Raw genomic sequence first — 11,423 nt, forward strand, 5'->3', positions numbered from 1 at the left:
ACAAATAGTCACCTAGCCTGCTGGAGTGGATCAGCTGGGCTCAACATGCTTTTCGTTCTAGCATTTTTGTGTATGGAAATCTTTAATCTTTTTTTCTCTTTCTGAAAACTTATCAACCTACCTTGAAGCGCTACCTGCGCCTGTAATGAATCCCGTCGTATCACTCTCTCTCCTGCCTTCTTTCCACCGATACTTTAAACATATTTTACTTGTCTCCACTGCTCACCAATTGATGATTCTGTCCACTTTAAGTGCCTCTGGAAGGCGTACGTTACTTCCGGGTATCACTGGGTGAATCCCTTCGCATTCCATTAGGATATGTTGAATGGTCTCCGATTTGTTTAGCTGCAGCACAGACTTGCCTAATCTTGTTGTGAATATTTGCTCCGGTATGTTATTGTTCTTGGGCAACCAGTTTGTGCCTTAAATAGCAGGGCACAGCACGCTTGCGCAGCGTGGGACTCCTTCACAAAAGTTCTTGAAAAGAAGTTAGAGCGTGTTCAGAAAAGGGCTGCAAGATTCGTCACGGGCATCTACGACTACAAAATTAGAGGTTCACAAATCAGGGAAAATCTAAGGTGGAAGTTGCTGTCCACACGCAGAAAAATAATCAGGTTAAAGCTTTTACACAACATTAACAGCGGTAGCACAGGAATCGATAAGAACAGATATTTAAAACCACCTCATTCTCAGTCTAAGAGACGCGACAATTCCAAGAAAGCAAGGGCCTACCAAAGTCGTATTAATGTATTTAAGTTTTCGTTTCTTCCGCGAACAATTGCAGAATGTAATTTGCTCTCGGATGGGGTAGTGTCTGCACCCAATGCTTCATCTGCCATAGAGAATTTTACATGAATCTGTTTCAGACAGCATTTCCAGTGTGACGTTTTATGCATTGTGTAACAAATGTTATAATCGGATGTTGTTAGTATTGGATGTGTTGTCTTTCTCTACTAATTACGATGATTGTATTTTTAATACCATAACTGATATGATGCCGTTTTTGGCGAAGTTCAATCTTTGACCTTTATGCTTGTAATTAACCCCCCTACGATAATGCCCAACTCGGGCGCAGTAGGTGTTTGTAATAAATAAATAAATAAATAAATAAATAAATAAATAAATAAATAAATAAATAAATCTTCCCTTCGTATTATCGTACAGGTTTTCCCTTCCAATTTCTTACTTGCCATTCTTGTCAGTCTCCATGGTCATATCTGTTCCCATTCTTTGCACCCAATTAACGGTTTCTGTTTCTCTAACTTTCTGATGAATCCCGGTTTGTCGTGATAAGGTTGGGAAGCCAAAGGCGCTATGCCTCGGCACACCAAGCCCGGCGGTTGGCGCACGCCTGCCCTTCAACCGCGGCCCGGTACAGCCTCCGGGAAACGACAGCCACATGTACACTCGGAAAGCATTTATTACGTTTCCACCAAACAGTTCGAGCAGGCCAACTAGCTGTATTAAAAGCAATTCTTGTTGGGCTAGTTGGTAGCTGTTCATTTAAAATATAAAGACACCAAATAAACGGACGCACACAAAAGAAGAGAACGGTACAGAGTGTCTTGCAACTGCTTTATTCACAGAATGCAGGCACATATATACCGTCAGTCAACGCATACGCACAGAGCAAAGTTACAATCACGCATCTCATCAAACATTCATGATACGCAACGCTCAAGAAACTTCTTCTCGCCCTTATATAATGATAACGAAGTTTCGCTAACGCACAAGCTGCCTTTCCTGCCTATGTGATATGCTTCAACCAGTTCCCTTGCTCTAGTATCAGTGTTTCGGGCAAGAATCCGCACATCTGAAAAACGTGGTTCACAAGAGCGTGAGGGACAGGTCCCGATGTGCTTAATCAAATTTGCGCCCTCTTTCATTTGTTCAACATTTCTTTCATGCTCCCTGACACGCTCATTAACACAGCGCCCGGTATGTCCTATATAGGAACGACCGCGCGAAGGGAATCTCGTACACAACTCCTTCGGCACACTTCATGATAGGGCGCCCACGTTTTGTCCCACAGCCTATTTGTCCCTGTTCCATTCTCTTCTCTTGTTTGTGTCCGTTTATTCGGCGTCCTTATATTTTATAATCAACTAGCTGTAGTTGACATCACTAAGGTATCCATCGAAAAGAATAATATGCTAGCTAATTACCAGCTGGGGATACGGACGGCCACGGCGACGGGTCCGACGAAAACGCTGTTGAGTAACCACGTACGGGAAAACGGGAGCGGCGACGTAGACTTCCACACTCGCCGCTTGCTGATAACCGAAAAAAGTCGGGCGGTGTTAGAAGGATTTCAAGTCACACACGTGCTGGCACTGATAGCGCTGGAAACCAATCGACTGAGACAGAGAATGCCGTTTATCCCCACTGCTGTTTATGATGTGCATGTTAAGGATGAAAAGGTCGCTACAGGGAATCAATGTCGGGTTTAATCTCTTATACAAAGTAGTGGGCACAATACTAGAGCAGCAGCTTCCAGATTTGTTTTACGCGGACGGCATTGTGTTGCTTGCTAACAAGAAAACTGATATGCAACGTATGGCTAATATCTGTCGAGAGGAAGGTGACAATGTATGGTTCAATCGTGATTTGGGAAGTTACCGCAAAGAAGACAATGGGCGAAGAAAAAGACAACAGAAAGCTTCGTGTTGTCTCTTTCTTCGTCTTGTGTGTTCTTTGCGGTCACTTCCCAACTCGTTATTTACCAACTGGCCTACACCCACACTCTCTTAAGTTATGGTTGAAATTTTGCGTTAAATAATTCCGGTTTTATGCAGTTCAATGAAAACAGTCAAGAGGTAGTTTCAATACAGGGCCAGAAAATATCTCGGGTAAAAGAATGCATTGGTTTATGCATAAACGAAGGCAATAGATATTATGTAAACACAGGAAAAAAACAATAACAGCAAAGGGGAAGAGAAATGCAGCGATAATGAAGCACAGAGCCCTATGGTATACACTATATATGAGGTGCTCCGGGGTATGCGAAAAGGTGTAGTGGTTCCAGGACTTACATTTCAAAATGCGGTTGTTTGCTTGAAGTCAGGGGTAGAATCAGGACTCGATGGCAACGAAAGGTCAGTAGGACGCATCGCATTGGGCGCTTGCGGGAAGACTATAAATGACGCGGTGCAGGGTGTTTTTAAGTGAGGGTAGCTCAGAGTAAAATTGATGATGAAGTACTACTTATGAATAGGGAAGAAAGTAAATGGGTTGGGAGGGTGTTCAGATATTTGTGCCGAAAAAAACACTGATTAATAGTGGAGGAAAAGAACTTCGGAGCTTACCAGGAAGCATGCGACAGGTATAGTAAGTGACGCGGCAACAAAAACGTCAAGCGCAAGGTCAGAGAGGCTGAGACAATCTCGTGGGTGGCGGCAATGAAAAATAAACCTGGTATTACGAACTACTTAAAAGGGAAAAGCGAAAACACGAAAGAAACAATTTATGATAACTCAAAGGAAAGCTCTCTACTTTTCGAAGCCAGATCAGCATACCTTAGAATTCGCACTTACAAAGCGAGGGACAACAAGGAAAAAAGCATGTGCTTGCTCCGGTAAAGCTAGGGAAATGCATGTTTTATTAGAATGTAAAGGTATCTGCCCAGCGGTCCATTGGGGCTCCTCTGACCTCCTTGAAGCCCTTGGGTTCAGCACGAGCAGGGGGAAAGCAAACATGTCTGCAGTAGAGATTAGTAAGAGGCGAGTTCAAGTTTGGAGGAAGAAAAGTAAGGAAATGACAAACAACGGAGGTGCACAAAAACAAAGTTCCAGGTGGATGGATGAATGAACTTTATTGTCGTCCTTTAGGGTGCGTTAGCGCTCAGTGGGCGGCTCCAACGTCGGGACACAGAGGGGCCTCTCCGGGGCGTCGTGGGCCCCCTGAACAGCCCATAACTGTTCTTCGAGGTTGGGGCTGCGTAGAAGTGCATCCCAGCGTGAAGAATGTTGCTTTCATTGCCGCGTAACGCGGGGCACCCCCAGAGCATATGATCTAAGTTTGCTGAGTCACCCCATAGTGCACATGCATTTGTTGTCTGAATTTCGGAGTAAATCCTGTGAAGAAGTAGGGGGTTTGGGTATGCCACGGTCTGTAGAAGCCTTAGCGTTAGAGTTTCCTATAGCCATTCAGAAAATTTCGTGATGGGAATTCTTCACTTTTTTAATATAGGTAGGACATTAGGCAAAAAAAGAACAGCTGGATGGCGCAATCCACCATCCCGTTTGAAAGGTTACACTTATAGCATCGATCCATCCATCCATCGCCGTGCGCCGCCAGGGAAAGAAAGGTTTTTCCTTTCGCCAAGGAGAGGAGAAGAAGACGAGGAGGCGTGCAGACGTGTCTTGCGTGCGCTCCTAGGTTTTTCGATGTTCCTGGCGGATTTATGCCTGTGCTCAAGCCAACTTCGATTGGAATCATCAGCGGAAGTCGCCAGGATCACCTGGATACCAAAATTGCGGCAAGTGAACCCAATTTTCGCATATTTTTCGCCTTTGACGCGTCGTCCCGGCGGCTGCGTTCGACCTAGCGTCGACTCCGACCACTGCCCGCCGACCAAGCGTCGGTGCGCCGCGCAGCCGACCCCTGGGGCTTAGCACGGCTGGATATTTTCGGCGAAAATGGAGGTTGTTGTCCAAGGGGAGGATATTTCTCCTGAAGAATTTTCCGAAAAGGTCGGTTGGTTCACGATCAACACAAACCAGCAAGGCGGCAGCCGCGAAGGAGGAAGCCAAGGTGTCGGCTCGGATCGAGGGAGGAGACAAGATGGCGGCCACGGCCACGTGAGCACCAAATCAATCAAGATTGCGGGGAGGAAATTGGCGCTGCGCTCCGTGGCGTCACAGCAACCACGCCTACCTACTGGCCTGCATAAGGTGATAATCCGACCGAGCGGTGGATTGAAAGCTCTATCTTTGGGTGGAGACGTGAAGATATATGAGATTGTTCGAGCCGCTGCGGGCGTGAATTTGAAGGAGGCTATGGAAGACATTATTCAACTTAACACCAAGCAAAACACCATTTTGGTGGGCACCATGAGTGAAGAAAGAATGCATCGGTACCTGAAGATAAAAATACTTCAGGTTGATCAGGCAAAATACGAAGTAAACGCCTACCTGTCAGCCCCCGATGGTAGTGGCAAAGGAGTTATTCATGGGATCCCGGTGGAACACACGGAAGCACAGATTCTGGACAACCTGGATTGTTCAAGGAACCCCAAAATCAGAGGGGTCAGAAGAATGGGGAAGACATCTACCTCAGTTCTGATACTCTTCGTAAATGATAATGTGCCGTTTTGGATCTATTATGGAGGCGGGCTCCTCAAGTGCTTCCTCTACAAAAAGAAGTTTGAGGTGTGCAACGCATGCGGACATCTTGGGCACCGCTCTGATGTGTGTCCGGACCCGGACGACGTCAAGTGCCGCGGCTGCGGTACGGTGAAGCCACCGGATGGACACATGTGCGATCCCAAATGTGCTCTTTGTGGAAAGGGACATGAACTGGGCAACAAGAAGTGTCGCGAGATCTACCGAACTCCGTACATCGTCAGGAAACGCCGGTGGGAGCGGAAGCTCCAAGAAGAGGAGGCGAAGAAAACACCCCCGTCTGGGCGAAAAAGCCGCTCAAGAAGCCGGGAGGGCTTCCGGAGCCGCTCAGACTCCTTCCCTCGCCTCGATCACCCGGGCCGTTCCAGCTCCAGGGGCCGCTCGAGCTCCAGGGATCGTTCCGGCTCCGGGGTCCACTCCGGCTCCAGGGCAAGATCGTCGTCAAGGCCGAGGAATGAAGCCAACAAGCAAAGGGAGGTGAGCTGGGTAGATAAGGTCTCCCCAAAAAATACGGAGTCCGAGGAACTCGCCAAGATGAGAATCACGGTAGAGAAACTCATTAAAAGAGTAGATGACCTCGAAAAGGAAAACGCTATGCTAAAAAGGGAGAAGAAATTAGCTAACGCAGTCAAAACAGCTAACACGATTGTAACCCACCCAACCGTTGAAAGCACTGTGGCGATGCAGGTAGATGACACCCGCTCCCCACCTCTGAAAAGGAAACCAGGCGCGAACGCGCCGCAAGAACCCACAATGGCAGATCTGTGCAAAAAAATGGACGACTTCCAGGCGAGCTGGGAGGCAAAGTTCGCATCAGTCATCCAAGCCATCCAGGCGCTATCGGAAGAAAGCCAGAAACACAGGGCCGCGTTGGTGAGCATTAATAACTGGCAGAGGGAAACAGAGCAGAAGGTACATGGTGGTTCTCAGACGGCTGCGACCCTAATACCACTGGCTGATAATTCACAATTCAATCATGGCCAGACACAATAAACACACAATTTGGCAGTGGAATTGCCGTGGGTACCGTCGCAAAAGGGCGGTCCTACAGCAGCTCCTTCTTGGCAAAGACAATCCGGACGTAATCGCTTTGCAAGAAACTGCAGGGATGGCAAAATTATCGGGCTACATATCATTTAGTACAGATGATGGAAGATCCGGAGTAACCACCTTGGTCAGGAGAAATTTGGCAGTCGTTAAGCACGACACGGAGGTTATCAACGTAGACCACGTCCTTGTTGAACTCATTCCGGCAAAAAAGAAAGAAGGCAGCCTCTTTATTCTCAATATCTATAGCAGCCCGAAACAAAGGAAGGCCCGATTTGGGCCTCTTCTCCAAAAAAGTCTGCGTATTGCCAACGGGCAAGCTTTGGTAGTGGTGGGAGACTTTAACGCCCAACACGCTGCCTGGGGGTACAGAAAAGAAGGAGTTAAGGGAAGGGAACTCTGGCTGGATGCACAGCAAGAGGGGCTCACCTTAATGACCGACCCCCAAACCCCCACTAGAACGGGTAATAGTGTCAGCGTAGACACCTCACCCGACCTCACATTCGTCAAAAACGTGGGAGATGCAACCTGGGTTAATACCCAGGAAAACCTAGGTAGCGATCACTTTATTCTCGAAACAGTGGTGAGCGCAGGCCCTGCCAGGAGAAAAGGCAGAAACCAGCTAATTGTTGAATGGGATGCCTTTCGCAAAATAAGAAGCGAGACGGCAGTGAGTGAGATAAGTGATATTGATGAATGGGCTAAGAAACTGGGCCAGGACGTTAAAAACGCAACCAAAGAGATAACGGAGGACTCTGCACTGGAGATAGCGGACAGCCACCTCCTCCATATGTGGGAGGCTAAGCTCAGCATGGAAAAACGGCTCAGGAGGCAAAGGTGGAACCGCAATCTCAGGAGACGGATCGCTAGGCTCAATAAAGCTATAGAAGATTACGCGCTCAAACTAACCAGGCAGAACTGGGAGTCCACCTGCGATAGGATGGACGGAAATATAGGCCTAGCTAGGACATGGAATCTACTCCGCTACCTGCTGGATCCACAGGGCTGCAAAACAGCGCAGCGACAGAACCTTCAAAAAATTCTTCACTTGTACGAAGGTACGGAGGTAGATCTAATGAAGGACATACAGGAGAGATACATAGGGGACACTAGCAAGGAACCCCTACCTAACTATGAAGGCGTAGGCAACTCCAGCCTAGACGAACCCATCAGCGAGGCGGAGGTCCGGGCGGAGATTGCCAAGCTCAAAACCAAATCAGCTTCAGGCCCGGATGGCGTTAGCAATAAAATGCTTCGCAATCTAGACGATAACTCTATAACTGCATTAACTAACTTTATGCAGAAGTGCTGGGAAGAGGGTAAACTACCAAATCAGTGGAAAACCGCTAAGGTGGTGATGATCCCAAAACCAGGCAAGAAACTCCAGATAGAGAACTTAAGACCTATCTCTCTAACCTCTTGTGCAGGCAAGCTTTTGGAGCACGTTATTCAAACGCGGCTCAATAACTACATGGAGGATAATGACCTCTATCCGCATTCGATGGTGGGCTTTAGGCCCAGGCTCTCTACCCAGGACGTGATGCTGCAACTAAAACACCAAATCATCGATGCGGAAACGGGGGACGCAAAGGCAATCCTAGGGCTTGACCTAGCGAAGGCCTTTGATAACGTCACACATAAAGCCATTCTTGAGAACCTTCAGGACTTGGGAGTAGGCGTACGAACCTACAATTACATTAGGGACTTCTTGTCCGACCGAGAAGCAAAAATCCAGATTGGAGAATGCCAATCGGATGACATTAAATTAGGCAGCAAAGGGACCCCACAGGGCTCTGTGCTCTCGCCCTTTCTTTTCAATGTGGCCATGATCAAACTCCCTGAAAGACTGCAGGCTATTGAAGGACTAAATCACAGCATATACGCTGATGACATTACGTTGTGGATAGCTAGGGGCAGCGATGCCCAAATAGAGGAAACCCTCCAAAGGGCTATCCAGGCAGTTGAGGGTTACGTCGGACCTAGGGGACTTAAATGTTCACCGCGAAAATCGGAACTGCTTCTATACCAGCCGAAAAGCAGGGCCAGTAAGGAGGAACCGCAAATCTCTCTCACGGCTGGGGGGATCCCCATTCCAAAAGTGGACAAAATCAGAGTTCTGGGACTTTTGATTCAGGCCAACAGCTTTAATGGCGAAACAATAAGGAAACTAGACGGCTGCGCACTGCAGACCATGAGGCTGATCCGCAGGATCGCCAACAGGCGGTCCGGGATGAGAGAAGCGAATCTGGTTAGGCTAGTCCAGGCCTTTGTGATAGGTAGAATAGCTTATGTGGCTCCCTTCCTCAATTTTAGGTCATTCGAGAAGAAGAAGATTGAGGGCATCATACGTAAAAGTATAAAACAGGCGCTGGGGCTTCCCATCCGCACTGCAAATGAAAAGCTTTTAGCTCTAGGGCTCCACAACACTCTTGAGGAGATTATTGAAGCAGTGAGGATCTCGCAGTATGAGAGACTTGCGGGAAGCCCTACGGGCAGGAAAATCCTAGCTAGGCTGGGCATAAACTATGAGGGGCAAGAAGGCATCAAAGTCGACCTGCCGCGAAGCGTGCGGAATCGACTAATAATCCCACCACTACCTCAAAACATGCACCCAATCCATCACAAGGAACGCAGAGAGAAACGGGCGGAGGCTCTTGAGAAGCGTTTCAAAAACTCGAAGGACGTGCTCTACGTTGATGCTGCAGACTATGGCAACGGCCGCATGGCGCTAGCTGTAGCGAGCGCTGAAACTAGATTGATAGCCAGTGGCACAGTTCCAACGGATTGCTCTCAGATTGGAGAAGAGTCTGCCATAGCACTTGCAATTGCAAGTACTTCAGCCAAAATTATAGTCAGCGACTCTAAGGTTGCGGTGATGAACTTTGCCAGAGGCAGAATTTCTCCCGAGGCGAACAGAATCCTGCAGACCTGCAGAGATAGCAGGAAAATTGAAATAATCTGGGCACCTGCGCACGCCTCCCTCGCTGGGAACGAGGCGGCCCACGAATTAGCTCGAGGACTTACATTCCGAGCTGGTGGGCTAGCCGAAGGCTTCACGGGGCGAGACCGCTTAGTGTGCTACAGAGAGATCACACAACACTACAGACTAGGGCGGGTTAAATATCCTCCGGCTGATGCATCCTTAAACAAGAGCCAGGCCTCCACTTGGCGTCGCCTGCAAACCAACTCGTTTCCAAGCCCGGTGTCGTGCAGCCTCTGCTACCCGGGTCAGTACTCCAGCCAATGTAAGCTATGTAAAGCCAGGGCTAATCTTAATCACATTCTGTGGGAATGCCCACAGGCTCCCTCTGAGGGAAGGATAAAGTCTTTAGAGCAATGGGAGACCTTATTACTCAGCTCCGATCCGGAGATTCAACTGAAGACCGTCCAACTGGCCGAAACCACCGCTAGGGTCCAAGGACTCCTGGCCGTCGTCTAGGTGGAAAGGCTTAAAGCCTTCCCTACATCTGTTGGACAAATAAAGTTTTACAATCCAATCCAATCCTTTCGCCAACATGCGTGACGTGCGTGCGATGGTCATGGGGTCGGAGGATTTCCACAGGTTGTATATCTACTCTTTCAATTACCATGTATTTGGTTGCCAACTTTCTTGACCTCTTTTTCCATTCTGTGTCGACGCGTTTCAGGTACACATGCTTGTGTACTACAACAATGACTGTTGATTTACCATTAATATATTGTTGGGCAATTGTTGAAACTCATGGTTGTGACCACATGAGTACTTTCATGCGTGTTAGCATGAAAAAAAAAAAACAACCTGTGTAAACTGGTACTGTAAATATTTCTCTCCTTTCAATTCAATCCCTTGCATTGTATGCTTGTAGAATGTGTTTTTATGTATTTATATCATCCTTCAATGTACCTCATGATTCCATGCATTTCATATTTGATATGCACTTCTTTTCTTTGAACGTATTTAATTACATTACTGTATGAACGTATTCCCTCCTGCCTGGGTCACAAGTTGGCCTGCAGTATTCTGTAAATAAAAATAATAATAAATAAACGGACTTCAACAAAATTTCAAAAGTAATTGAGTTCGCTCAACATTTGCACAACAATATTACCGTTGAATGTTCTCAATAAACAATTTATTGGGTAATCTGTGTTGATTTTTGTAGTTGTTTTTTGTTGTGTAGCAGTTGAGTCCAGCATATAATAATTAGGACTCGCATATGAAGACATTCTAAATATTTATTGCGAAGCGTTCCAGCCTCATTTCTGTCACTTTGCGGCAGGTAGGTTCTTCTTTCGGCTCGCTTTCATAAAAAGAAAGTCATGTGTGACGGATAAAGTGACATCGAACGTCGGCCGTCGATCCCGGTGCTCTAACAATTAGGCCACGAGCGCACGCCAGTAAGTAAGCTCTGAAATGCTTGGCGCGTGCGCCGCGTGCCACTTCTTCGTGCTGTTGCTACAGCTGGAGCTTTGAAGCGCCTATCTCCGGGACCGCCCCACTTTCGTAGCTGTTTTCGCTACGTATAAACTGCAACGTTACACGACCTTCATGACCGCCCAAGTTCATAACGATTAAACATTTCTTCGCCGGCGTACAAATGCCATCGTCGTTTTAACATGCACTAGATGACATAGCCATGGTTACGATCCGAAATGAGCACGTTTCGGGGAGCAGAAGAATGCAAACTTCACTTGCAAACACGGTCACTACGCTGATGTGGAGCTCTCCACATACTAGACAGGGCGGCAGGGCGGCCGGCGATAGGACAGGCGCCGACCTGCGACGACGCTAGCTTTGAGCATCTGACGCGCTGTGGGAACCGTAGGATGCAAGCGCGCACACGCTGGAAACATACACGTGCGAGGCCTTCGAATTTCCTTCGACGCACCCTCTGTCCGGAAAGCAAATATATTTTTTTTATCCAACGGCCAGGGTACTAGAGAGCAAACAACAAACGCGCTTTGAGATCGCAGCGCGCAGCCGCTATAACCATTGACTTCAAAGAGCTTCGGATTCAGCAACAGCAGAAACAGTATCACAGCTAATTGCTGTAT

Source organism: Dermacentor andersoni, chromosome 10 (genome assembly GCF_023375885.2).
Source record: "Dermacentor andersoni chromosome 10, qqDerAnde1_hic_scaffold, whole genome shotgun sequence".
Taxonomy (NCBI): domain Eukaryota; kingdom Metazoa; phylum Arthropoda; class Arachnida; order Ixodida; family Ixodidae; genus Dermacentor; species Dermacentor andersoni.